Source organism: Marmota flaviventris, chromosome 1 (assembly GCF_047511675.1).
Source record: "Marmota flaviventris isolate mMarFla1 chromosome 1, mMarFla1.hap1, whole genome shotgun sequence".
Lineage (NCBI taxonomy): Eukaryota > Metazoa > Chordata > Mammalia > Rodentia > Sciuridae > Marmota > Marmota flaviventris.
In genome coordinates this window covers 125,597,924-125,624,269 of record NC_092498.1, presented here as the reverse complement: position 1 = coordinate 125,624,269, position 26,346 = coordinate 125,597,924, and the positions used below count along the sequence as shown (strand labels likewise).

The following is a 26,346-nucleotide window of genomic DNA, read 5'->3' as shown; positions in this document are numbered from 1 at the left end:
GCCTTCACCCTGGGCAAGAGGTGGACAGGTGACCCAAGCCAGCCCAACCAAAAGCTGTCTCCCTGGAATTTGATCATAAGAAAGAGACGCAGCAGAAGAGAAAGGAGCAGGAAATCCATCCGGCACTGTGGCCCGTGACGCCCCTGTGCTCCACCTCCCTCTCTCTCTCTGGTCCCCTAGGATTGACACATGCAAGTGTTTCTGAACCTGGCTTGTCCACTGTCCTTTAGCCAATGAGATGCTTTCCACCCTCCCTCCTTACATGAGCCAGGCCTGACTCTTTCCATTTGCCATTCTATGACAAGCGGAGGCTCAGCTGCTGTGACAGTGCTCCCAAGGTTTGCTCACTTCAGAAGCGAGGAATGGGATCTTGTCCTCTGTGGAAAGGCATGCCTGGGATTTCAGGTCAGTGGGCCGCTCTGCTCCACTCAGTCGCTCAGGGATCAAGGGGTCAGGTGGCTATGTTAGTCACCCCCTGCATCATTATAACCAAAATCCCTGACAAAAGCAACTGAGAGGAGGAAAAGTCTACTTTGAGCTCATGATTTCAGAGATTCAGTCCATGGTCAGCCAACCCCCTTGCTCGGGGCCCAAGGTGAGGCAGAGCACCATGGTGGAAGGGCCGGGGGGAGAGAGGCTGCTCAGGTCCCGGCTGGTGGGAGATGAGAAATTCACTTCCTGTGGAGCTGGAAGCATGGTGGACCGTGTGGGCACAGCCAGTGAGTCCACCTTGAGATCACCTGTGTGGGAGGCTGCTCTTGGCTAAGCAGAGATTAGTTGGCTATGCTGCCCTTAAGCAATGACCCCCACCCCCACATATTTCAAGGGAATTTGAAGAAGGAAGGTAAGAAGAGATCCCAAGTGTCTCCAGTTCCAGGAGGAAAGGCTGCCTGTGAGCTTCTCCCCAGAGATGCCAATGGGCACCTTTTTCCCAGGGCCTGGTCTTCAGTAGACCACGCCAGTCACTCCCCTCACGTCTGACCTACATGCCATAGGAGAATTTTGTTTTGTTTTGTTTTAGTGAGCTTTTCCATCACTATGACCAAAATACCTGACGAGAACAATTTAGAGGAGGAAAGGTTTGTTTTGGCTCATGGATTCAGGGGTTCTATCCATGATCAGCCCACTCTGTTGCTCTGAACCCAACATCACAGCAGGAGGGTGTGGTGGAGGAAAGCAGCTCAGGACACAGCAACCAGGAAGCAGGAGAGAGCGAGCTCCACTCACCAGGACAAAACAGAAACCCTAAAGACAGCCCCCACCAACCCACCTCCTCCAGCCACACCCTGCCTCCTGCAGTACGCCCCAGTTAAGCCACCTCAGTGGATCAATGCAATGATCAGGTTATAACTCTCGTAATCTAATCCTTTCACCTCTGAATGTTCTTGCATTGTCTCACACATGAGCCTTTGGGGACCTTACATCTAAAAAAATAACACTATTCAGTGACACACAGTGCCCATCCTCCACCTACACCAACTGAGGATTTGGTAACAGCATCCTTCCTGGTCAACTGAGGGAGACATTGGGCAAATGGTTTGCCCAATGGTCCAAAGTCAAGCAAAAACCCTTTGGGGGTTACAACAAAACTTTCTAAAATTATTCTCTGTCTCCTCACTTATTTTCTGTCATTAATTGTGGCAAAGAAAAAAAAATAAGCCCCATTTTCTTAGATGTAGTAGCTGAATTACTATATTTGCAATCTTGGCTTCTAATTTCTACTTGACCAGAAAAAAAAAATTTTTATGGCAATATCATTTGCTACCAGATCCACATGCATCATAGCTTGTCACAGGTCACTCATTTTCAGAGCCCATTTCAGTCCCAGCCTGCGTCTTGGCCTTGGCCAACAAGTCTATGAGTACACTTGCTCAGAGGTCACTTCAGTCCTGCTGGACCGTGTCCCCTGCTGCCTTGGTGTAGCACTGGCCTCTCTGTGTCCCTGAATACCATTGCTAAGGCTCCTTGTCCTGGCTCAGCACTGCTGCAACACACACAGGCAGCTAGACCACAAGGGAGAACTGAGATGAGTGCAAGCCACGATCTACCAGCGCAGATGCCCACTTTTTAATTGTGCACCCTACCAGTAAATACACTTTGGCACACTATTTTGATAGAGGCCTGTGTATTTACAAACTTTGTACTTGGCCTGTTGAAAGTACGTGTGCTGCAAAGCATAACAAAAGTAGAAAATGAAAGTATCCAGATAAAACCATAAACATACTAAGAAATCCTGATGCTGCTCCTCGCCGTGTCAGTCACTGGGCACACTCTCGCGCACACACCCCTGGTGAAAGGAGAGGGTGCATGAAGACCTCTCCCCTGTGGACTAAATAAAGTACATCTGGCCCTCTGCAGAGCGGACCCTGCACTGCGGCTTCCGGTTCAAGTCTGCAGGAGCACAGGTGAATCAGTGGGCACTGCCATGTCTGGGTAGAGGTCAAGGTGCAACTAAGGCAGTCAACTAGTTCTGACCGCCTGCTGTCAGTGAGTTGCTACTAGGACCCGAGGCACTGCCCAGCTGCCGGACAGCGGGTCTGTGGGAGATGAAAGAGGAAGAGCCACTCCAGGTGCCCCTCCACAGCCAGGGGAGCCTCAAGCCCGCTGCCTGGGCAGGAGGTCGTAGGCGTGGCCTTGGGAGGGCCCGACCTCAGGGTGGGGCCTCCGAGAGGGTGTGGCTTAGGAAGAGTTGGCCTCCGAAAAGGGTGAGGTCTCAGGGAAGTGGCAAGGTCTCTCAGAGGGCCCACCTGTCGCAGCATGGAGGTGGGTGGACTAGCAGAACACTAAAGGGCCTGGATGCCATCTGTTAGAAAGCACAGCCCACACCAAGAGCAGCTGCTGAGAACATGGGCACAAGCCTCCTCTGCAGGGCAGCAGCGCCCCCCCCTCCCCCCCAGTCCTGGCTGCCTTCAGACTGGGAGTGGCCATCATCTTCCATGTTGGAGGGAGATCAGAACTCCATCAATCACTTCTGAGAGTTGTGTTAGGGGACGTTGGCAGGGTGAACAGGTGGGTTGATGGAACAAAGGATGCTCCTGAAGCCATAAGAGAAGAGACCACCCAAACGCCCACCACTCTAAACCTAAACTGCCAATGATTTAGTGATCATTCTCCCAAGGGCTTCTGCGTACACATCCAGTCTACACGTGCACATAAGCAGGATCCTGCCCAGGACTGAGAGTAAAGCTAAAGCCACAGTGCGTTGCATCTGGGCCCAAGGCATGAGCCTGTGTGCTGTCCCCCACAAAGCTGGCTGCTGGCTCTGGGGATCCCCAGTTCCTCCTGACATAGATGAGCCCATCCTTTTTGCCCCACTGACCTGTGACTCACTTTACTAGCATCCACAGGTGCTCACTGGCTTTTAAATGCCATCCGGAGCTAAAAGCTTCCTGCACACAATCTTCAGTCTTCTGAGCGCTGGGTTCCTCCTGACGCTGTGTGCACGGGAAGGGTCAGTTTTCCCTGCAGGGAAAAGGGACAGCAGGAGGCTTCAGAGGGAGCCATGCCACCCACTGACAGAAGCCCTGTCTACGGAGGCCTGAAGCAGGGTTGGCAGCACATGATCCCACCACTCCTGTGGCTGCAGCTGCTTATTCCTTCACTGATCCCCGCCACAGAGTCCTGTGCCTGGTACAGTTAAGATGAGATCACGCGGGCATCCTCCCGCCATGGTGCTGAGAGTCTGGGGGAGAGGCAGCACAAGAGACTTGGACACACAGACTTTCACACGGTGCCTATGTGGACAAGTCTGTGAAGGAGGAGCAAGGAGAGCACCAAGCCCTGCGTAGGCAGCTGCTCTTACAACCACTGGCCGTATTTTACTACCCACATTCCTGCTGAAGGCAAACCCCCAGTCACTGGAGCACGTGGGCAGGAAGAAGGGAAAGATGCACAGCGTACAAAGACGTCTCTGAAATCCTGTTTACTCCTTGCCCCACAGGAGTGGGGACGCACACTTTCCTCATTCCTGCTGGGCACTGACTCCGCCCAGCAGTCCAGGATGATGTGCTGATATGTTCCTGCTTATCACATGAGAGCAGTGTTGAGGGGCTCACAGGGCACAGGTGACTCCAGGAACACCAGTGTTTCTCATTCGGAAAGACACAACCTCGATAGGGACCTGCGTCCCTCGACACGGGCTTCCAGGAAATGGACGCTGCAGGGGAGGAGAGAGGGCAGAGGAGGCCACACCACCCCATCACTGTTTCCGACTGGACAGGTCATTGGTGCTAAACTACTAAATGACACACAGCCTGAGCCACCCACATGGATGATCACAGTGGAATGGCCTTCTCTCTTTGTCACTGAATTTCGCATTGCGCAGTCATCGAACTCACCAGCAGAGATGTGAAGAGGAGTCTGATTCTGCTGGACCTGAGGGGGTCTCAGCAGGGGGTCTCGGCCCAGCGCTGGCAGAACTCAGGTTTTGGCTATTGTTATCACCATTATTTCCCTCATTACGCAGAACCCTGGACACCTCGTAATTTGAACCAACGTTCACCTTCTTTCCACCTCACCTGGACAACAATCACCAGCCAGAGCCCTGATGTGTTTGAAGAAACAGCAGAATCAGCCGCCATCTTGAGCTCCAATGGCAGATCTGAGTGACAGACCGAGAGAGCCAGTGGGTCTCAGAGTGATCAGAGTGAGCCACATCAATGCTGTCAGCACAGGGAGCAGGACACGTGTTTGCAGAGAAACAGCACCAGGTGGCCTTCCCAGCTGCCAGGGCTTCAGAACACTGGACGCTGCTTCATTCCCAGGGCACAGCGATTCACAGGGTGAGATGCGTCTGGTTTCAGGGTTTGGAAGAGGACATAACTTCAATGTTAGGAGCCCCAACCCTCTGATTTCCCCACCCATGTGCTGGAATCGCTTGCTGCTGTCTCCTGCCAATGGTCACCAGAGTTCCAGGGGAATGGCTCAAGTACACTTCTTTAATGAGGGAAAAATCCTAAATACAAAGCAGTACTAGGGTTAACAAACTGGATTGCTATGTATTATACATGTGTATAGTATGTGCATATAGTGCACGTATACAACGTATATGTATTATATGTGTGTATATATAGAAAGAGCACACATACAATGTATTATTGCAAGTGTGTATATGTAGTGCACACATACATGTTATTACATATGGGTATGGTATATGTGGTACACACAATGTACATGCATTACATGTGTGTATAGTACATGCAGAGCACGCACATGCTACATGCATACATTACGGGACTGTTGGGATATACATAGTGCACAAGCTATAAGCGTTTTTAGATCCTGGCACCTTCGTGCATATGGTCCATTGCTACAGAACCTCTAAATGGCCATTTGGGGAGATGCTGCCCATTTGCACATTCACAGACACTATGGTGCCTTCAAAGGGGCTTTTTCTTGCCTTTTTGGTCTTTTGGGGTCTGATAAGTGAGCACAGTATTTTCATAAGCACGAGTAGTGCTGAGCGTCTGCCCATACGTTTATATTTGATTTCATTTCTCCTTAAATGCTTTCTCACATCCTCTGTCCATTTCTCAGTTGTCCTATTTGTCCTGCGTTCGTGGTTTATTAGGAAGCTGATGTTGATGGAGGTCAACCCCTGAAATCTTCTGGAATTCACTGTAGTTTGAGAAGTGAACTAGAGATCGAACTTTATTCCCCTGTGCGGTTCTCATCAGACCATTTGTTAGATGATCCCTCCGTTCAGTACTCGTTGATTTAAGATGCCGTCCTTAATCCATAATAAATCTGTATGTTTACGGCTTGTATGTGGCCTCTGTGCTGGCTCTTATTGATCTGTCTGCCTTCTCAAGCACCAGTTCCTAATGTTTTAAACCCCATAGCTTTTGACATATTTTAATATCTGTTGGGGCAATTTCCTTCCTTTTGCTTTTCTTCCAGGGGTGTCTGGGTGTCTCATATTTCAACAAGAACCGTTTCTGTGAGCACCTTTTCAAAGGCAGGCTTTCAGTTTGAAGAAAAAGAGAAGAAAGAAAAGAAGAAACATAAATAGTTGGCACACAGGGGGCCATGTAAAGGAGCTTCCAGATCCAGAGAGCACCCCCTGGACGTGTTTCATTGTAGCACTCAGGTCAGTTATGGGATGGTGGTCCCAGCTCTGGTCTCCTCAAGAGGTACCAGGGGAAGTGTGGGGACCCATGTGACCCCCAGTCAGAAGCCTACCCTGCTGCCTTGCACAGTGTTCTTTATGATACCATAGCTCTGTGGTGGCCTATGGTCTGCCTTGATGTCACTCCACTTCCTTGGGCCTTGGTTACATGTACCCAGCAAGGATGACCTCAGACCAGCAGCCTTCTCCTTCTTCTGATCACAGTCATTGGGTCACACTGATGAATCTCAGGAATTCCCAGGACCCCCTACCCCATCACCTTCCTCATCCCTGACCTGCCGGGAGCCTTGAGGGGTGTGGGATCCGAGGATTTCACCACAAATTAACTGAGCTTGAAGTGAGCCTGTGGGAAGGCAAAGGAATCAAGCCCTGCTGGCATTGAGCCCTGATCCAACCATGCCTGAAGCAAGTGAAATGTATGCCTATCATATATGTTAAGTGAAGGATTTCATTCCTTATGGGCCTCCCTTTATAATTTTTATTGCAATCATTTTGCATTATTTTTAAATTTTTTTTTTATTCTTATTTACTTGTTTCATTATGGTAAGAGCACTCTAGAGTTTGAGGCCCCCTGAAGTTCCTGTGTTAGAAATTCAACACCCAATACAATAGCGTTGAGAGGGGACCTCTAGGAGGTGGGTGGGCCAGGAGGGCTCTGTGCTCAGGAAAGGCTTAATGTCATGATCTTGGCAGTGGGTTCCTTATCACTGGAGTGGGCTCCCGATAAAGGGGGGTGTTCAGCCCTCTTCCTCTGGCTCCTTCCTGGGCTCCTGCCCTCCTGCCTTCCTCCATGGGATGATGCAGCCCAGGACCTTGGACATCCAGCTCCATCCAGAACTGTAAGAAATGAGTCTGCTTCACATCCATGACCCAGTCTCAGGTGTGCTGAGATGGCAGCACAAAGCAGACAAACACTTGATGTGAGATCTATTGGGTGACAACTTTTTAAGCACACAACACAGTATTGTCAGCTGCCCACACAATGCTGGGGCACAGAGACGTAGGTCTTCTTCTTGCATAACTGAAACTTTACACCCCTCAACTGGTATCTGCCCCCTCTTTCCCTCATTCCCCGGCAACCACCCTTCCACTCTGCTTCTAGGAGATGGGCCACTCTCTGTCCCCAGCAGCTTCATCACGATGGGTAGGGCAAGGTGACGTCCTCCTGTCTCCCTCTCTTGCAGCCCCCATTTCACAGTGGAGTGGGAACAAAGCCAACCACAGGCCCAGGTGGGTTGTCTATCCTGGGCCAGGCACTCCATGTGGCTGCTCTGGTGACAGAATCTCTCAGCCCTGCCTCTGCTGCTCCCCGGGAAGGGCACCAGGAGCGGGAGCAAAGGCCCCAGCCACAGGCATCTGCTACTCTGCTGGGCATCAGCCGTCTGATGTGAGGTGTGACAGGGACTTGGCTGGGTCCTCCTGCTGCAACCAGTGGTAGGGATAACTGGGGGTTCATTTGTACCCAGGGACCCCTGAATTGGATTAGGACTCTCATTGGCCTGGCCTCTCCCGTGCTTGGTCCTGCAATTGTGAATCATGGGTTTATAAAAAACATCTACTTATGCTTTCTTAGATGAGACAACTGACAACCTTAATTAATTCCTAAAACCCTGCTGCTAAATGAAATTCTATTAAATATATACATATATTTAAATAAACATATTCAATGTAATATTATTAATTTTAATGAGAAAAATTATGATGATTTCCATTCCAAATAGGCGGCTCCCTAGACAGTAAAAGCTTGCATCCATTTTGAGTACATGTCAATCCACGCGTCCAGCCCCCTCTGCTCAGAGTGAGCGGAGAGACCCATGGCCAGGCCAGGATTTAGGTTTGCGAAGCAAGTTGTGGACAGGGTAGGTGGCACTGAAGGAGAATTCTGAAGCCTTATGAAAAGACGCCTTTGCAAGCAGCTTATGGCCCTTATTTTCATACAGCGCATTGATATGCTAATTAGAATCTATGCTGCTCTATGAGCTTCCTAGCGCCATGGAAACAAATGGCCACAAACTGGATAGCTTAAGGGCTTCAGAAATTGATTGTCTCACAATTTTGAGGCCAGAGTGCAAAAGCAGTGTCTTTAGCAGTACCACAGAGCAGAACCTGCTTCCCAGGGTCACCAGCAACACGGGGTGGCCCTTGACTGGTGGCGGCCTCAGCACCTCTCTCTGGGTTCCTGGGGTCTTCCTCCCACCATATCTGTCTTCCCATGGCTTGTTATGAAGATACTAGACACTGGCTTTAGGGCCCACTCTATAATCCAGTGGGACCTCATCTTAAGTAAATCTGCAAATAAGGTCAGATTCACAGGGCAAGGATGAGAGCACAGCAGGGCACAGCTCAGCCCACAGCAAGGTCATGTCCAGGGATCTCCATGTGCAGCCTGCAGATGCAGTTTCCAACCAAACATGGTGCCTGATCAAAATCTATATGACATTCTCTAACAAGAAAGAGGCAGACAAGTAGGTTGGTGAATGTGTCAGCTTGAATCTGTGAGGTTGAAATACCACTTCCCACAGTGTGTCTGGGGATGAAAAATCATTACACCACATAAAGAAGTCTTGTCTAAAAACTTGTGTAACTCTGAAAAAGCTGCTATGAAGTTTTACCCCCATGTTACAGAGCCACTTCTCTGAGGCACAGAGAAGATGATTAACATGCTTAAGATCATACAGCTAAGAGATCTGCTCTCATGCGCTCTGTTGTGGGCCCACTTTCCTGTCCCTGTGGAGTTTCTGGGCAAATTTTCATGGGGACTTGGTACATAGAGACATCTAGGTCACCCTCATGCCAATGTGCCTGCAACTGGCTTTGGGGTGTGGATGTCCCACCCTGAGTGAAGGGATGCCTAAGGCTAAGAGATGCATCACTCATCCAAAGGCTCAGATAGCATGTTATTTCAGACAGTGACCACCTTTCTCATTTTGCAAATGAAAACCAAGATTGGACAGAGGTTTCCAGCCTGGACACTTCATCACCTGAGTGAACTGTTGGGATCGCTGAGAAAGAGGCCCTTGAAGAATTGAGCATCACCCTGAGTGTGTTGTCCCTGGGGATTCTCTCTCCACCTCGTCCAGGCACAGGGCAGGACTTGCTTCTCCTCCCCCTTTGATACTGGGCATGTTTGACCACTGGTATGGTCATGTGACCTGACTGGCCAATGTGAGCTGGAGGGACACGCATCCCACCTACAGAAGCGTGAAGATGTCAGGCACAATTTGAGGTCTGCACCCAGGGGCTGAATGCATGTTCTAGAAGCCGACTTCATTTGCCTGGATCCTGGCTGGGGACCAATGAAGGCCGCAACAGACCTAGAATCTGGTGGCCTCGGGGCATCAAGCTCTCTGGTTGCTTGTTACTGCAGCGTGACATGCACTCTACTGTCTCTTAGGGACAACTTTCCCTGCTCTTTTCCCAGTAGGCCATGAGCACGTCACCAAAAGCTGGAGTGAGGGTCTGCGGCTATTTACCCAGCCTGGTGACAGGGGACAGACTGACCCAGCTCTGGCTGCAAAGGCTGACTTTTTAAGCAGAAAAGAAGCAAATGTCTAGATTTCTCAGCATTAGATGAAGAAAAAAAATAAACAGAGAACACTTCTTACTTTAACAAATGAATTCTTATCCCATTCTGGTATTTTTTCCTCTATTTTCATATTCAAATCCACTGCTGGGGGAAGTTCTGGGGCTGCAGGGGAGAATTCTTCCTCTGGCTCCATCTAGGAGCGCCTGCTCAACCCTCTCTCCAACGCCCCCTGCCGGCGGGCTCTCCTGCGCAGCCCCCAGCCTCCCAACTGACAGTGAGCACCTCAGAGCTGAGCTCTGCCCACTTCCAGGAAGCCTCCCTGGCCACACAGGGCACTTAGCGGCCACGTGCTGCCCACTGCTCAGCAGCCAGCTGTTGCACTTTCCACAACACTTAAGTAACAATTTCACAGCCATTACCAGTCTGCAGTAATGAGGCCGGCTGAAAGCTAAGTGCAGAGCAGGTTGTAAACTAAAGAGAACCCGCAGTGAAGACAGACACCTTGATAAATACCAGGGGACAGCTTGTCTATTTTCATTGATTGACTTGCCTCCCCACTCGGCCTCCTTGTCCTCTCGAAGTCCTCCTGCTGCTCTGCAGCCTTGGTGCACTTTCCAGAGGTGACCGCAGCGGCACGCTCCTCCTGTCCCTCCCTCGGGGTCTTCCTCCCACCAGGAAGGGAAAGGCTTGTGGCCAGAGTGGATGTGGTGCTGAGCCTCAGGAGCTAGGTGGTGACCACTGGATCAACCTCCTTGCCCCTCTTGTGGTACCTGCCTTGGGAGCTTGGAGCCACCACATGAGAAGTTCAAGGCCACCAGAGGGTGAGGAAGCCCCACCATCAACTCAAACAAATAATTAAGACTTTTTTGTTGTTTTAATCCAGGTTGTGGCTGGCCTTGGAACGGTAGCTGTTGGCTTGGCCTGATAACAGCATCAATAGCTGCACTGCCACCGCTAAATGGCACCTGAGTGCTTCACTTTGCCCCCCTCCCCTAGCCATCTCCAAACACAGTTATCTTTCTTGCACATGCTCTGACCTAATCCTGTCCACTTTACCACCTGCCTGTCCCCTGAAGGAGTCCTGTATTTGCTCTTAATAAAGGGTCTAAGTCACTGTTGAGTCAGTGTCCACATGTTCTGGTAGAGTAACCATCACCCAAGACTCAGGAAATACAGAGGACTCCACAGCCTGCTGTACTTTGATTGAAGAAAACATCACTGAGAATATGGCAGCTAACATACAGGCAGGAATGGGAGTCCTCCCAAGTCTGGGAAGTCCTCATATGTACACTGCCAAGTCTCTCTCCTCCTTGAAGTTCCTTCCTGTAGGACTGGGAAAGAGCAGGTCTGCTGAGGCCTGAGAATAACAATTGTTTAAGAAGAATCATGACAGAGAAATAAGCAGTGTGCATTAGGTCCTAGCTGCCCGCAATTCCAATTTGAACTTTGAAACACAAGTATGTTGGAAACATTGGGACCCAGATGTTGCAAGAAGGAAGCAACATTGTAACTCTTTTTCCACATTAACATCCATCCATCCTGCCATCTATCTATTCATTCATTTATGTATCTATCAATCCATATTTATTATTTCTTCTCTATAATCTATCATATATATGTCTGTATAATCTAGTTATCCAGCTATCTATCTACATATACTTGATCATCTCTCTAGGTGTACCTATGTAGCATCTAACTTTCTACCTCTCTATCTATCATCTGTAGAAATTAGCTATTCCCATATGTATAAAATCTCACCTCCTGGGCTGGGGCTGTGGCTTAGTGTGGAGTGCTTGCTTAGCCCATGTGAGGCACTGGGCTATGATCTTCAGCTTCACATAAAAATAAGTGAATAAAATAAAGGTATAGTGTCCAATTACAACTAAAAATATTTAAAAAAAACACCTCTTGACTTTGGCATCAGGGTCACCCCAGTCCATACCCCACAGGCCACACACAGCTGGGAGTCTGAGCCTCAGGACAGAGTGAAGCTGCTCTAACACCTGCCCGGTACTTGCAGGTTTGATGCCCCACTGAGTGGCCTCACTATGGCAGCCTCTTAGGGTTGGGTCCCTCCCCTTTGAAAAGTCTCTTGGGGTCCACTCAGGCTGGGTAAACTGCTGGTGGCCCCAACATGCCCCTGTCAGTCACCATCACCACTGCCCTCTTTGCTTCTGGGATCTGCACTCTGCTCTCTGGTCACGTGAACCAGCGCTGGACCACCACACGCCCCTCCTGCTGGCCACTGCCCCCTGTCCCTATGCCCCTCCTCTCTGCTCGGCTCGGGCTTCTGTGCTGAGTGCTCTTGGTTCCCTCAAAGAGGAACCGCCACATGGTAACTCAGAAACCTTTCCTGGGGTGCTGCCATCCCCAGAGTGGACTGGGAGGTGCTCTGCAGCTGGGTGAGGCTGGCCATGGGCTCATCTGCAGCTCCTGTCAATGTCCTCGGGTCCATGGCTTCCTGCGGCTGTTCAAGTGTCCTGTTGAGTTGGGAGGGGACACGCGGAGTCTCTCCCAGGCCCCAGCAAGCCAAGGGCACTCATTTCCCTCTCTCCTGTGTCTACAGGAGAGCCACCTTCTGTGCAGCCCTCTTCACCTTCACATCCCTGGTTGTCATTTATGCTGGGTCCCCATCACAGATTCTTTATCCACAAGGGTCCTCAAGCCCCAGGCTTCAGTGAGCACAGGCAGGAGGCCATGGGAGCAGAAACCTTGCTCGGCTCCACGATTTCCACATGTCCCATAGCAGAACCCCTCTCAATAGAGGGCCCCAAACTTCCCAGGTCCCAGCACAAGTGACTTTCCTTCCACCTGGATGCCAATGTCCTTCTGCACCTGCTGGATGTATCTCTCTGTCCCCTAGACTATTAAGGGTTGTGGTTCCTGTCCTTCCAAACCTGAGTGCTGGCATGTCCCTTCCATAGCCCTGCTGCATTAAACAGCCCCACCCCCAACTCACAATCCCCTACCCGGGGCTCACACTCCAGTGCTTCAGGCCTTGGGCACTTTGAACCAAGGTCAGGGATCTGATCCAGGGTCCTCCCCCTGACCTGGCTGGTGGCCTGGGGTCTCTAATGACACACCTTAAGTGTTGAGTTATATTTTCCTCTCCTAATCAAAAGGCACTTGGGACGGGCACCAGGTGGTGGTGGTTCTAGAGAAACTTCATGCATTTGCATTTCTCTGACTGCTAGAGATGGTGAGCATTTTTTCATGTACTAGTTGATTGATTGTATGTCCTCCTCTGAGAAGTGTCTGTTCAGGTCCTTGGCCCATTTGTTGATTGGGTTATTTGTTATCTTATTGTCTAATTTTTTGAGTTCTTTGTATACTCTGGATATTAGGGCTCTATCTGAAGTGTGAGGAGCAAAGATTTGTTCCCAGGATGTAGGCTCCCTATTTACCTCTCGTATTGTTTCTTTTGCTGAGAAAAAAACTTTTTAGTTTGAGTAAGTCCCATTTGTTGATTCTAGTTATTAACTTTTGTGCTATGGGTGTCCTATTGAGGAATTTGGAGCCCGACACCACAGTATGTAGATCGTAGCCAACTTTTTCTTCTATCAGATGGCGTGTCTCTGATTTGATATCAAGCTCCTTGATCCATTTTGAATTAACTTTTGTGCATGGCGAGAGAAAGGGATTCAGTTTCATTTTGTTGCATATGGATTTCCAGTTTTCTCAGCACCATTTGTTGAAGATGCTATCCTTCCTCCATTGCATGCTTTTAGCCTCTTTATCAAATATAAGATAGTTGTAGTTTTGTGGATTGGTTTCTGTGTCCTCTATTCTGTACCATTGGTCCACCCACCTGTTTTGGTACCAGTACCATGCTGTTTTTGTTACTATTGCTCTGTAGTATAGTTTGAAGTCTGGTATCGCTATACCGCCTGATTCACACTTCCTGCTTAGCATTGTTTTTTGCTATTCTGGGTCTTTTATTTTTCCATATGAATTTCATGATTGCTTTCTCTATTTCTACAAGAAATGCCATTGGGATTTTGATTGGCATTGCATTAAACCTATAGAGAACTTTTGGTAATATCGCCATTTTGATGATGTTAGTTCTGCCTATCCATGAACAGGGTATATTTTTCCATCTTCTAAGATCTTCTTCTATTTCTCTCTTTAGGGTTCTGTAGTTTTCATTGTATAAGTCTTTCACCTCTTTTGGTTGATTCCCAAGTATTTTATTTTTTTTTTTTTGAGGATATTGTGAATGGAGTGGTTGTCCTCATTTCCATTTCACCCTAAGATACCATCTCACTCCAGTTAGATTGGCAGCCATTATGAAGTCAAACAACAACAAGTGCTGGCGAGGATGTGGGGAAAAGGGTACACTTGTACATTGCTGGTGGGACTGCAAATTGGTGCAGCCAATTTGGAAAGCAGTATGGAGATTTCTTGGAAAGCTGGGAATGGAACCACCATTTGACCCAGCTATTCCCCTTCTCAGTCTATTCCCTAAAGACCTAAAAAGAGCATGCTACAGGGACACTGCTACATCGATGTTCATAGCAGCACAATTCACAATAGCAAGACTGTGGAACCAACCTAGATGCCCTTCAATAGACGAATGGATAAAAAAAAATGTGGCATTTATACACAATGGAGTATTACTCTGCATTAAAAAATGACAAAATCATAGAATTTGCAGGGAAATGGATGGCATTAGAGCAGATTATGCTAAGTGAAGCTAGCCAATCCCTAAAAAACAAATGCCAAATGTCTTCTTTGATATAAGGAGAGTAACTAAGAACAGAGTAGGGACGAAGAGCATGAGAAGAAGATTAACATTAAACAGGGATGAGAGGTGGGAGGGAAAGGGAGAGAGAAGGGAAATTGCATGGAAATGGAAGGAGACCCTCATGGTTATACAAAATTACATACAAGAGGAAGTGAGGGGAAAGGGAAAAATAATACAAGGGGGACAAATGAATGACAGTAGAGGGGGTAGAGAGAGAAAAGGGGAGGGGAGGGGAGGGGAGGGGGGATAGTAGAGGATAGGAAAGGCAGCAGAATACAACAGACACTAGTATGGCAATATGTAAATCAATGGATGTGTAACTGATGTGATTCTGCAATCTGTATACGGGGTAAAAATGGGAGTTCATAACCCACTTGAATCAAAGTGTGAAATATGATATATCAAGAACTATGTAATGTTTTGAACAACCAACAATAAAAAATTTAAAAAATAAAATAAAAATTAAAAAAAGAAAAAAGAGAGAAGAATATGGACAACATTATACAAGGTGGAGTAAGCTAGTCACAAAGTGACATATATAGAATAATCTACCTTACATGTATAATGTAAAAACATTAAATTTATAGAAGCATTGAATATCATGGTGATTATTGAAAGAAGGAGCAGGAATAAAGGGGAAATTTTAGTTAAAAGATATCAAATATATGTTTGCCAAGAAAAATAAATTTTTGAGATTCATGGCTCAGAATGGTTACTACAGCTAATAATAATGAATTATGTTTTTTTTAATTTTTTTTTCTTGTTTGGAACTTACAGTCCTCTAGCCTCAGCCTCATGAGCTGCTGAGATTACAGGTGTGAGCCACTGTATGTATATTCACCTAGACTGAATGATTTTCAAAGTAAAAAAAATGTATGTGAGATGATGCATGTATTAATTATCTTGATTTAATTACTCCACAAGTATGCATATCTCAAAGCATGTTTTTATACCCTCTAAATAAAGAGCTGTCAATCAAAAAAAAAAAGAGAGAGAGAGAGAGAGAAACTTCATGCAATGCTCCACCTTGGGTGGCCAGCCGCTTGCAGGCTGAGGTTTAGAGAAAGGTAGGGAGAGAATATGGGGCAGAGATGCTGTCCAAGAAAGAAAATCAGCAGGCCCCTCTGTGCCCAAGGACACCACAGTACCTTCCCGTGGCTCCCCAAGGCCTAACATGTAGCCAAGTTCAGTAGTGAACACCACATGACTTGCCTCAGCTGCTCAGGTCTCTTGCAGCCCCTCTTTCCTCATCCCTTGCTCAAGCAGTATCACCTTCCCTCCACTGTTCCCCCTCAGGCAGAGAAATATGGCCCTTTTGGAGTCTTCTTCACTGAGAGCGGGAGCTGGAGACCAGCCTGGGGGAAGCCCATCATCTCCTCTGTAACTTGCATGCCAGAAGATCACAGTGAACCTGCAGGGTGAGACCGGAGCCCAGCTCCCTGCCATTTCTCAGTGACATGGGTGCCAGCTGGACTGGACCTGCTGGTCTGCCCATGTTTCTGGGAAACTGAAGACCCGGTAAGCTCTTCTCTGGTGCATCCTCTCTGCCCCTGACCCAGCTCCACTCGCTGAAGTAATTCTCTCCTCTACCCCACTGTGGCCTGAACCCCCAGCCTTCCAAACAGCATATTCTCCCAGCTATTTTACTGTCTCTCTCTCTTTCTTTCCAAGACACCCATATCCTGCCAATTCTCAGGCTGTCAGTAAAAACAATGGCAATAAGAAGAAGTGCAGTAACTTGCTAAATCCACTACAGAGGCTTCTTTTCCAGACTGGAAAGCCAAGCCGATTACACAGAATTCAGTTTCGTCTTTGATGGGTGCTCAGCAACCCAGCTGTACTCATCTGGAGCCGGCTGCCTCCTGCCCAGGCTGGATGTGTGCAAGTGCCCCTCACTGTCAAACCGTGACCCAGGTCACCCACGATGGACACATCTGGGTCTGAGGACATTAGGAGCAGGAGGAAGCTCTCCTCTGGGTGGTAACGCTGAAAGACAGAGGATGGGAGTCCAGGTGCAGAGTGACCCCCTCAGGACCTCCTGGCCACAAAGTGCCCCAGCAGAGCCTGCCTTGAGCAGAGCACACATCATGTTCCAGTACCCAGGGAGCACACACTGAACTTCCAAGGGTTGATGTTGAAACATCCATTATAGGGTCATCAGAGGAAGAAAGGACCGTTCAGACATCCTAAAACTTTCTTCCTAGTTCACATGTTGCTGTTGGTATTTTAAACTAAATGAGAAGAAGGGGATGTGACATGCTCATCAGCATGCAGGCCTCTCTCCTCCTGGGCCCACTCATCCATTGCAAATCCCCTGCAACCCGGAAAGATGGAAAACAAAGAGTAAAAATAGAGAAAAATTATAGCTTATGATGCACATTTAAGGGAGAAGATTTCCTGACACTACAGGTTTGTTTATCTCTCTCTCCAGGGATGAAACAGGAAGAAAAATTAAAAAAAAAAAAATAGAGACCTGCCTGAGGAGCTGCCCAGACTTCTCAGAATTCCACAGTCCATCTCAGATAATGGGGTACAGAGGGTCTGATCCCAGTCTGTCCTAAAGTGCACACACCGTCCCCTGAGGCACCACACAGTTGGTGCAACGTGGAGGTTCCAGCCTCTGCTTGGCCTTCATTGCAGGCACATTGTCCGGGTTGCCTTTGCTGGCTGGAAAACAGTGCAGGGCATGGGAAAGAGCACTCATGCTATTCTGGGATGTGGTCTTCCTCTGATACAAACCCTCCGGGCCACCATCCTGCTCTTCAGCCGTCCATGCACCAGGACTGCAGGAATAGTGCTGCTTCGGCCCTGGCCACCACTCATGCCAGCACCCACCACCTGTATCAGCTCTGAGCAGAGGAGGGCCCATGGATGATCCATCAGTCCAAGTTCAGGCCAAGGCCTTGGTGATATCAAGGGTTCCTCTCACATCTTCCTATGACAACAGAGAGCTTCATCCTCCAGAAGTGCTCAGTGAGACCCGCAGCATTGTCTTAATGGTGGTTGAAATCAGCAGAAAATGTGTCCAACTTTACTGTAATAGGTTGTCCTCCTTTTAAAGCAGTGAATGGAAAAAAATGTTGCAATTTTGCTGGGACCTCTTTTATACCTGATGGTCCCACCACCTACTCGCCTTCCTTGCACACACCTAGGAAAAGCACAGCTCAAGGCTACAGTGCCTGGTCCCATGGACCAACTCAAATTTAAATTAGTTACAATGAGACAAAGTCAATTCAGCTCCTCAGTTGCATAGCAACCGTTGAGGAACCCAGAGCCTCACATGGATGGGGACCAGGGCATTGGACGGCACCAATGGAGCTTATTTCCATCATCATAGAAAACCCCATTGGACAGCCATGCTCTAGAATGATTTTGACAAAACTCTGTATCCCCAGGCATATTTTGAAGCTGACATTTAAAATTCTCCCTTTTAAGCAGCAAAGGTTGGAATTTTCAGTATATTGTAACTATTGACATTTTAAAATTAAACTGTTATATCTTTTGCTTAAAAGTATTCACTAGATGCTAAATACCATGGTGATTTGATACCCACCATTATTCACTTTGAAAAAAGTACACAATCTCTTCTTCACCACAGTTAAATTTTATACTGGCTCCTTTTTTTTCTCCTTGAACTTCTGTTCCTGTTTTCTGTCTTTCACGGTATTTTACCCTGTTTTCTACTTTATGTTTCTAGGTCTTTTATGGCTGACTGTCATTATCTGCAATGGAAAGTTGTACATTGGTTCAAATTTGTTCTTCCTGGTGTCCATCAGCCTCCAAATGCTTAACTCAGAAACAGGGAGCAGAATGAAAGTTGCCAGGGTGGAGAGGAGGGGACCTGGGGAGGTGGCCCAAGGGTGCAAATTTCTCCTCCCACAAGTTCTGGGGCCCCAAGGTGCAGTGCAGATGGAGAAGGAGGTGCTAACTTGGCTCCAGCCTTCACTCAAACCTGGGTCCACATCAAATCATTCTGTCACGTGCCTTGAAGATATGCCATCCATGTTTGTCCATTAGGGGTTTTAAAATTAAAAAATATATCATTCCATGTTAAGATTTCATCACAATTATGTTAAGCACACACTTAAGCAAAAACAAAGTAAGTCATAGCTTTAGGGAATAATTATTCTACACAAAACATCAAAATATTACCAGAAATGCATTGATCACTAAGAGGAGTGGAGTTGCAGAGTCAGGTCAGTTTGTACTAGGAGCCCAAGCCCTACTGACTTACAACAGCGAAGAGTTAGGTTTTGCTCAGTGGTGAGGTCCTGGGAGGAGAGGTTGGAACCAGGCTGGGGGAGGCTGTCCAGGAGGCTGCCTGCGCTACCTGGTGCTGGGAATGGAGGAGGCACAACATCTCAGCAATGGCTCCTTGCAGGTGACACACGTCATTTCGCCACAGCAAGTTACATGACCACAGGTCACTCCATAGGGCCAGGAGAGTGTAATACTCTTATAGGGTCCTATCTGGACAAAAAACTAAAGCAGTTCTAGAACATTCTCAGTTGACAGTGTTTCCGATGAGTCATCAGCAGCCAGCTGGGAGTTGGGTCAGGAAGCCCCCGCCTACCACGCCCTCTCCCTGCACTAGAAGTCCCCAGCTCTGGAGCTTCATAGGTGAAGCTGCAAGGCGTAGGTCTTCTCTGTATTGCAAAGTCCCACGCCCCTCATTGGCAGACCCTGACCCAGGACTGCACAGTAAAAGGGAGTCTGGTTTCAGGTTGCTCCTCTGGGGTGCAGAAGAAAAGGTGAGAGGGTGCCGATCACAGTGACCTGACAGTGGATGTCCTCTCTCAGGGGCTTTCTTCCCCCATCAGGACACAAGTTAGTGGGCCAGGGGAGTCAAGGGAGACAGGGTCCACCTCCACCGACCCCTGCAGTTCAGCTTTATGGATGGATTTCTGAGAAACTCTGGACTAAGTGCATGCTGTTATTGCAATGTCACTCAATTCCTAGAACTCCTTATGTGTCAAATTACATTGTGATACACCACCAGAAGTGATGATTAAGAAAGTAACAATTGTATCAGTTCCTCCTTCTTCACTAAAAGCAAAGAACTAGAAATGGTGGCTTGCAAAAAGTTTTCCCATTTTCCCTCATAAGAGAAATCCGCTTTCTCAGAGACAATAATGTTGCTCAGTGGTCTACAGGGCTGTTGGGACCATAGGCTCTGCAGCCCAGGGGAGTCATCTTGAGGAGACCCTGGGTGGGTGAGCAGGATGTCCCCTCCCTCCCTCCCTTCCTTTCTCTCCCTTTCCCCCTCCCCCTTCTCTCTCCCTTTCTTCCTAATAATGGGAAATAGGAAGCCAAGCATTTCCTTAGGCAGGTCAATTTTAAGAATTGGAATATCTATAAATAAATAAGCCACAGATGCCCATATATCTGTGGCTTGTCTGGCAGGACACAGGGCACACCCATGCTCGAGCCTGAAGACCTCTGCTGTTCTAGAACACCCTCTAGGGCCACAGGGAGACCAAAGGTCTGGTAGATGAATACTCACAGCACAGAAGCCACACAAACCCCAAGATGCCAGCCTCTGCTTCCCGTGGGTAGAAAGAGGGCATGTCCTCTTCACACAGGACACTTGGCACACCCAGGCAGTGCCCTGCGACAGAGTCTGAGGCCACCAGTGGAAAATCTGTCTGAATTTCCTTCCTCTTCCTCTACCAAACCTGTGACAACTTAGCCCGGAATTCTTCTCACTCCCTGATCAAAACTGCTTATTGCAAGTCTTTTTGCCTTGGACTCTGAGCTGGAAGACGCCCAAAAGGGGACAGCTGGGCTGAGTCTCCAAACTGAGTTCACCTTAAAGGCTTTGATTTTTTTTTTACAATAGTTTTTTTTTTTTTTTTTTTTTTTTTTTTGTACCAAGGATTAACCTCGGGGGAGCTTAACTGGTGAGCCATATCTCCAGCCATTTTTTAATATTTTATTTTGAGACAGAGTCTTGCTCTGTTGCTTACAGCCTCACTAAGTTGCTGATGCTGGCCTCAAACCTGCAATCCTCTTGCCTCAGCCTCCCAAGTCACTGGGATTGCAGGCATGCACCACCATGCCTGGCCTCAAAAAGTTTTTGATGTGCAAAGAATAAGTGCACCTTTGCTTTCTATCACATGGATCTCTTCTAAGTCCAATGGTATAGGGACGTTTCACACTAAACATCAACAGGCAAAATCAGGTAACACACAGGGCAAAGCTGGGTGCTGGCTTCAAATAAAAAGAAGGTGGTCAAGTGGGCTGGATGCCTTGGGAAACAGGGTGCAGAGGCCAGAGCCACACATGCACGTATCTAGAACGTGGATCCTGGTGCCACATGGAGGGTTGTGGCACTCAATGCAGCTGGAGTCAGCAGACATGGGAACAGTTGGGGCAGTGTGCAGAGGTCCAAGAGTGCACTCAGTTGCCCATTGATGAGCACCATGCAGGGAGGCAGGGGCGTTTCCTAAAACAGAGGAGCATGTTCGCTGTGCATCTCCTGCGTAGTTGCTGGAGATGTGGGCGCGGACACCATGGTCCTCATGACCCCCTCACAGAGCTGATTGGCCAGGTAGGCATGGACAGGCAAGTGTGGGAACAAACAATACCCACCACCAAATAAATGGAGGGGGAGTCCTTCCCACTGCTCCCTGCTCACTAAGTTCAGTGGCTTCCTCAAGGCCAAGAGCGGTTCCACCACTGGGAAGGTCACTGGGCCCTTCCCCTGGAGGAGAGATGGGACCCCGAGAGCCACTCACCACTGACTGTTCCATACAAACAGCCCAACATCAAGGTGAAAAGAGTCACCCCTTCCCTGCCTCGTGGGTGTTAGAGGATGGCCAAAACGGGGACTTCCACAGCAAGGACGGCCGCAGCAGAAGGCATACGTCATATCCAGGATCTCACGAGGACGGGTGGCGCTCGGTAGAGCAAAAGGTTCAAGATGCCAGGAGTGGGGAACAGAGGCTTTGGCTTGGCCTGGGACTCAGGGACACCTCTCTGGGGAGGGCCACTGCGTTGGGAGGTATAAGCTCATTGACATGAAGCTGTGGCGACCTTCCTTCCTATCTGAGGCTAACTCAGGATGAGCACCCTAAACCATGCCCCAAACAACACCTGCACCCACGAGGTGCAGGTCATCCCCACAGCCTGTACACAGAAGCCCAGTGGTCTCATCCACCCTGACACCTGCTTTTCTCCTGGCAGCGGGAGCAAGCCTGGTTTCTCCAGGGCGGGTCCTGCACACGGATGCCAGGCGTGGAAGAAGTGCCTTCGCACAGGAGGCCTGAGCTTCTTCATGTCACACTAATAGTTTCCCTGATTGAAAATCTGAAGCAGACAAGTGTTGGGAGCCCATGAGATAGTGCTGGAGTCAGAATAATTCATGGAGAGCAGTCTAGCACTACACAAGCTATTTAAAGCTGCATAATATACCCACAAACTCTTATTAAGGGCTGTGGTTTCCAATCCTGTGAGACAGAAACCAGTTATCATTATGCCTCGCCATGAAAGCAGATTAAAATTAAATCAATTTGTTTATCTCTGGGTTCTCTGCCCAATTAGCATTTCAGAAAGAAAAGCATTCTGTTTCCATAAGAGGACAAGCCTCCTTCAAATAGAGATATTAAAAATATAAATCTCAGGAGGTTTTCAGAAATAAATTTAATTATCCAAAGGGCAGCAGCCCAGTTGGTCCGGGCCTAGGAGCTGTGTGTTCTGTGTTAGTGTCGGCTTCCTGGACACCATCCATGGCACTGAAGCGAGGCATAAAGCTCCCCTGTAAATTAACCCAAAGACAAGTCGCTTTCTCTCCAGATACAGAGCTGTCAATTCATTTCATGGTTTTCTTATTTTAAAAAACCTTCTTAAGAAGTATTTTATGGCGAAACAGTGGGATATCTTCTATACTTCACATTATGCATTTATTAATTTGTAAAATTCATGTGGTCCTTGGCTTCAACAGACCAAAACTATTTTCAAAATCTCAGGGAGTTGGCCCAAATGCACCTGCCTCTGAGTGTGGGTAATCTGCTTGACCTTGATGACCAACTGGACAATTGAGGTCAAGTAATATCAGAGTCCCAAATTCTGTATTTGGAAAGTGGCATTGAGGTTTTCAACTCCTCCATCACAGCATGAAATAGATTTGAAGCACCCTCTGCCCCTCATGAGGGAGAGGATGCTGAGGACCAGTCCACGCAGTCAGGGGACCGTGCCCCACCGGCAAGCAGCCTCACCACCCACCCAGTTAATCATAAGGAACAGATGCATCCTGAGCCCCTGAGGAGGAGAAGCCCACCTGCCCTGACTGAGGGAGACCTGGCATTCCCTGGCTCTGTGCCACTGGACCCTAAGGCCTCTGCCCCTGCAGCTTCTGACATGAGGGGTGGTAACAAAATGCTCAGTCCAACCAAAGGGTCATCATGGGGTGACTAAAACTACATGTGAGCAAGGCCTCGACCACCATGCTCCCCACCACCTGCTGCCCCTGCCCTCCCCCACACACAGCAAGGTGACTGCTCATGCCATCCCTTGGTCTGGCACGACTTCCAACCTCTTTATAAACCCCAGGGTTCTGTGCAGACTCAGCTTATATAAAGTCCTCCTGGGCACTCCCCCTAAAGCTACGCTCCTTTGGTCCAACCAGCTAAACATGCCCTGTGTTTCAATCTTCAATCGTATCTGTGGATTCTTCAGCTGAGACACCTGCCTCTTTGGCTCCCGATGACATGTGACCAGTGCAATTCATCACATGCCCCTACAAACTCCTTATCCATGCTGTTTCGTGGATGCAGCCTTGGCCTCTAGCTGGGCTTGTGCATGGCAGGTGCTCAACAAGTGGGCCCGGCCACCACATCGTGTCAATTCTTGAGAGGTGGCTTGCCTTGGGGATGCTTGAATTAGGCCCCAGGGAATAACCACAGGCTCTGATTCTGCCACATGACACCCAGGCAGAGGATGCTCGGTCCTCTCTTGTGCATCTCCATAACACCTTCAAGCCTCGCTCAAGGGCCCCAGGAACACAGATGACTGTCTCTCTAGAGTGCATAGAGATGTTGTTTGCTCTGTGAGGTGTTTTTGACCCTTGGTGCTTGGGGATTGGGGACTGTGCATTTGTGAGCGGTTGGAAATACATAGGGCTGTCTTCTCTCCCCCTCCCCTTCTAAGTCCCCTCCCAGTCCTCCTAGAAGGGGAGGAGGAGGACTCGCACAGAGAGAAGGAGTCGGACACCAGAACAGCACACTGCACCTGACCTATGGGAAGGTTACAGAAAAAAACACTAGAGAGACCTATTTTTCTGGTTGACATTTTATTCTGAAACATCTGAAGTACTGATTGCCACCTCCTGCACTGAGCTTCAAAGGTCAGATAAAGGTGTCCTTTCCAGATGGGTTCCAGACCCTGGGGAAAGGGCAGCCCAGCTGGAAAAAGGCTGGGTGTGTGGGGAGAGAGGGAGGGTCAAGCAGAAACCGTGGACCCCCAGGGAGTGATCATCTGGGATGGTCTTGCTCTTGCAGGAAGATACTTAACCACTGGCATGTCATAGGAACTGTGGGACAGCTGTGCACTGATGTGACAGGACCAGTGTGTGCCAAGTAAGCACCAGTCCTGACCTGGGACCAACTAGAGGGTGACAGGAGGGACACCAAGGAGAGAAGCAACGCCCGGCAGGTAGGACGGGCCTTGGTCGCAGGACGGGCAACCGCTGCTTTTACACAGTGGAAAGATTTCAGGTGTAATGTGCGTTTCACAGGATTTTCACTTATTTCTCCCCGTGAATCTGTCATGCAACCATTTCAGCCATCTCCTCCTCATGACCTGCCTCATTTTTTTTTTTTTTTTTTAGTCTTAGCATTTATTTCTCCCACTCCGTATTCTTGGAACTCTCTTCATTGAAGCTCAACAGGAAGTGGAACTGATGGAAAGATGCTGGCTCTACCTTCAACAAACAGCTGTTGGAGCTAGCTGGGAAGAATCCTCATGGAATTGGAAGATGCTATGAGGATGGGCAATCATCCTGCTACCAGCTTAAAAGCTTCTGGAACAGGTGCCTAGGCTGCTGTCCAAGTCCTTCACAAGGGTGGTGGAAGGGCCTGCACTTCCTCCAAGCATTAATCATAGGCTTCTTGGTATTCCTCGTGGGGCTTGTCCATTATCACACAGGTAGGTCGCTTGGAGCCAGCAGCTGCACCCAGGTCCGTCTTAGAAGGGATATAGACATAGGGCAGATTCCAGTCTTCACACCTCAATTGGTAACGTATCTCCTGCCAAAACCATGATCCCTTTCTCGCCTTTTTTGACAAATTTCTGAACCTCCTTAACCCCACACTGAATCTGCTTCTGCTTCACCGCTTTCTTAATGCATTTATAGAGTGTCCACGTGAGTCTGCGAGAAGCCAGAGGCTGCGCGATAGGGTTCAGATTGACCAGCAGCTCATGGTAAGTGCGCTCTCCGCAGCATGCCTCCGCTGGAGTCTCGGGTCTGTCGGGGTCTGCCTTTATTTTGGTCATCACCAACCTGCCTCATTTGACACATGAGAAAACTCTGACCCGATGAGAAGCTGATGACGTGTCTGAGGTCAAAAGTCAAAACGCTCTTCCGTGGCCACTCTGGCCTGGGAATCCAGGTCTCTTTGCCTGGTTGATTTTATTAAAATAAAAGCAGGCGATTTCTGATAGGTCACGTGGCCCATCTCCCATGAGACATGAGCAAGAGCGTCACAGTGGCCTCCGCATCTGACAGAGTCCACAAACTGAAGGGAACTTGAAGTGGCAACCTGGTTGGTTGTGGCAGAGAGCCACTGAGCCATCCACAACCAGGCCTGTGCCCTCCACATCCGTGGGGCACTTGTGGCTGAAGAGCCCTGCTTCCTTGGACAGCATGTGTGACAGTCTCCTATCACATCCCCCCACCTTCCGAGGCCTTTTCACAGGATGAAGCTCACTTTCCCTTCCGTCTGCTCAGGTGCCCCGTGCCCCCATGGGAACCACCTCCCCTTAGCCACCAGGGATTCCTGATGGCCTAAGTGTGGGGTCCCCCAAGGACCGTCTGTGAATCTCAGGGGTCCCTGAGGCACTGTCAGTACTGCTGGAAAGCCACAATATTTCTATAATAAAGTCTGGATGTCAACTGAATTGGTTACTGTTTACTTTTGCATTAATAATGGTCCATGGTCCCCTGGGCGTGAGTCGGCGCCGTGAGAGACTGCGCTTCCAGCAGTTGGAACCAAACATCTTCCAGGGCACGTGCAGCCTGAGAAGTGCACCTCACTTGCAGCCACCCACGAGGAAGCAGAAAAATGACCATTTTGCTAAACATCTGCCCTAGAACACACATCACCTTCACAGTCTGAGTGACAAGATGCCCATGTCACTTGCACCATGAGATGACCTCCATGGCTAAAGGATGACCATGTGGACACCCCACTGCCTCATCTGGCTAGTTTCCCCAGGGGCACCACCTTCCCTGGGAAGATGACCAGAAAAGGATGGCTGGTCTGAGTGGGAACTTAACAAGTTATCTTAGATATGAGCAAATGAAACCAAGTCAACCATGTTGAGAAATCAATGGTGAGTCTTTGTTACACATGACCGCAGTGTTGCTATTAAGCAAAAGTTGGAATTTTGGAAAATTGGTATCTGCCACTGGGATTTTTGAAAGTTTCTCAGTACTTATAATTTTTTTTGATGAGGTGAGTGCTGGTATTTAAGAAAAAAATGCGAGTTTTTGATAGTGTATAAAGAAGCAGGTCCTACCTAGGAGGGAATGAGTGTATTCTCAACAACCAGTTCACAACATTGTGGAATCATGCTTGGTTAGGGAGCCATTCCAAAGGTGAAGGTACACCAGAATTCCTAGATACCACCCAAGAGTCCACCTTGCAAGCAACCTAAGAAACCACCACATAATATTACACAAGTTCTGATATAGTATTTAAAAAGACCATACACAATGATCTGGATGGCTAC

At 48.6% G+C, this 26,346-nt stretch overlaps 1 protein-coding gene and 1 pseudogene across 1 annotated transcript in view; both read right to left on the bottom strand.

Moving 5' to 3' along the window:
• Tmem132d (transmembrane protein 132D) overlaps window positions 1-26,346 on the bottom strand; it is a 500,207-nt gene that overhangs the window by 272,784 nt on the left and 201,077 nt on the right. The gene's annotated exons all lie outside the window — the stretch shown is intronic.
• LOC114105510 (H/ACA ribonucleoprotein complex subunit 2 pseudogene) lies at window positions 24,450-24,888 on the bottom strand (annotated as a pseudogene).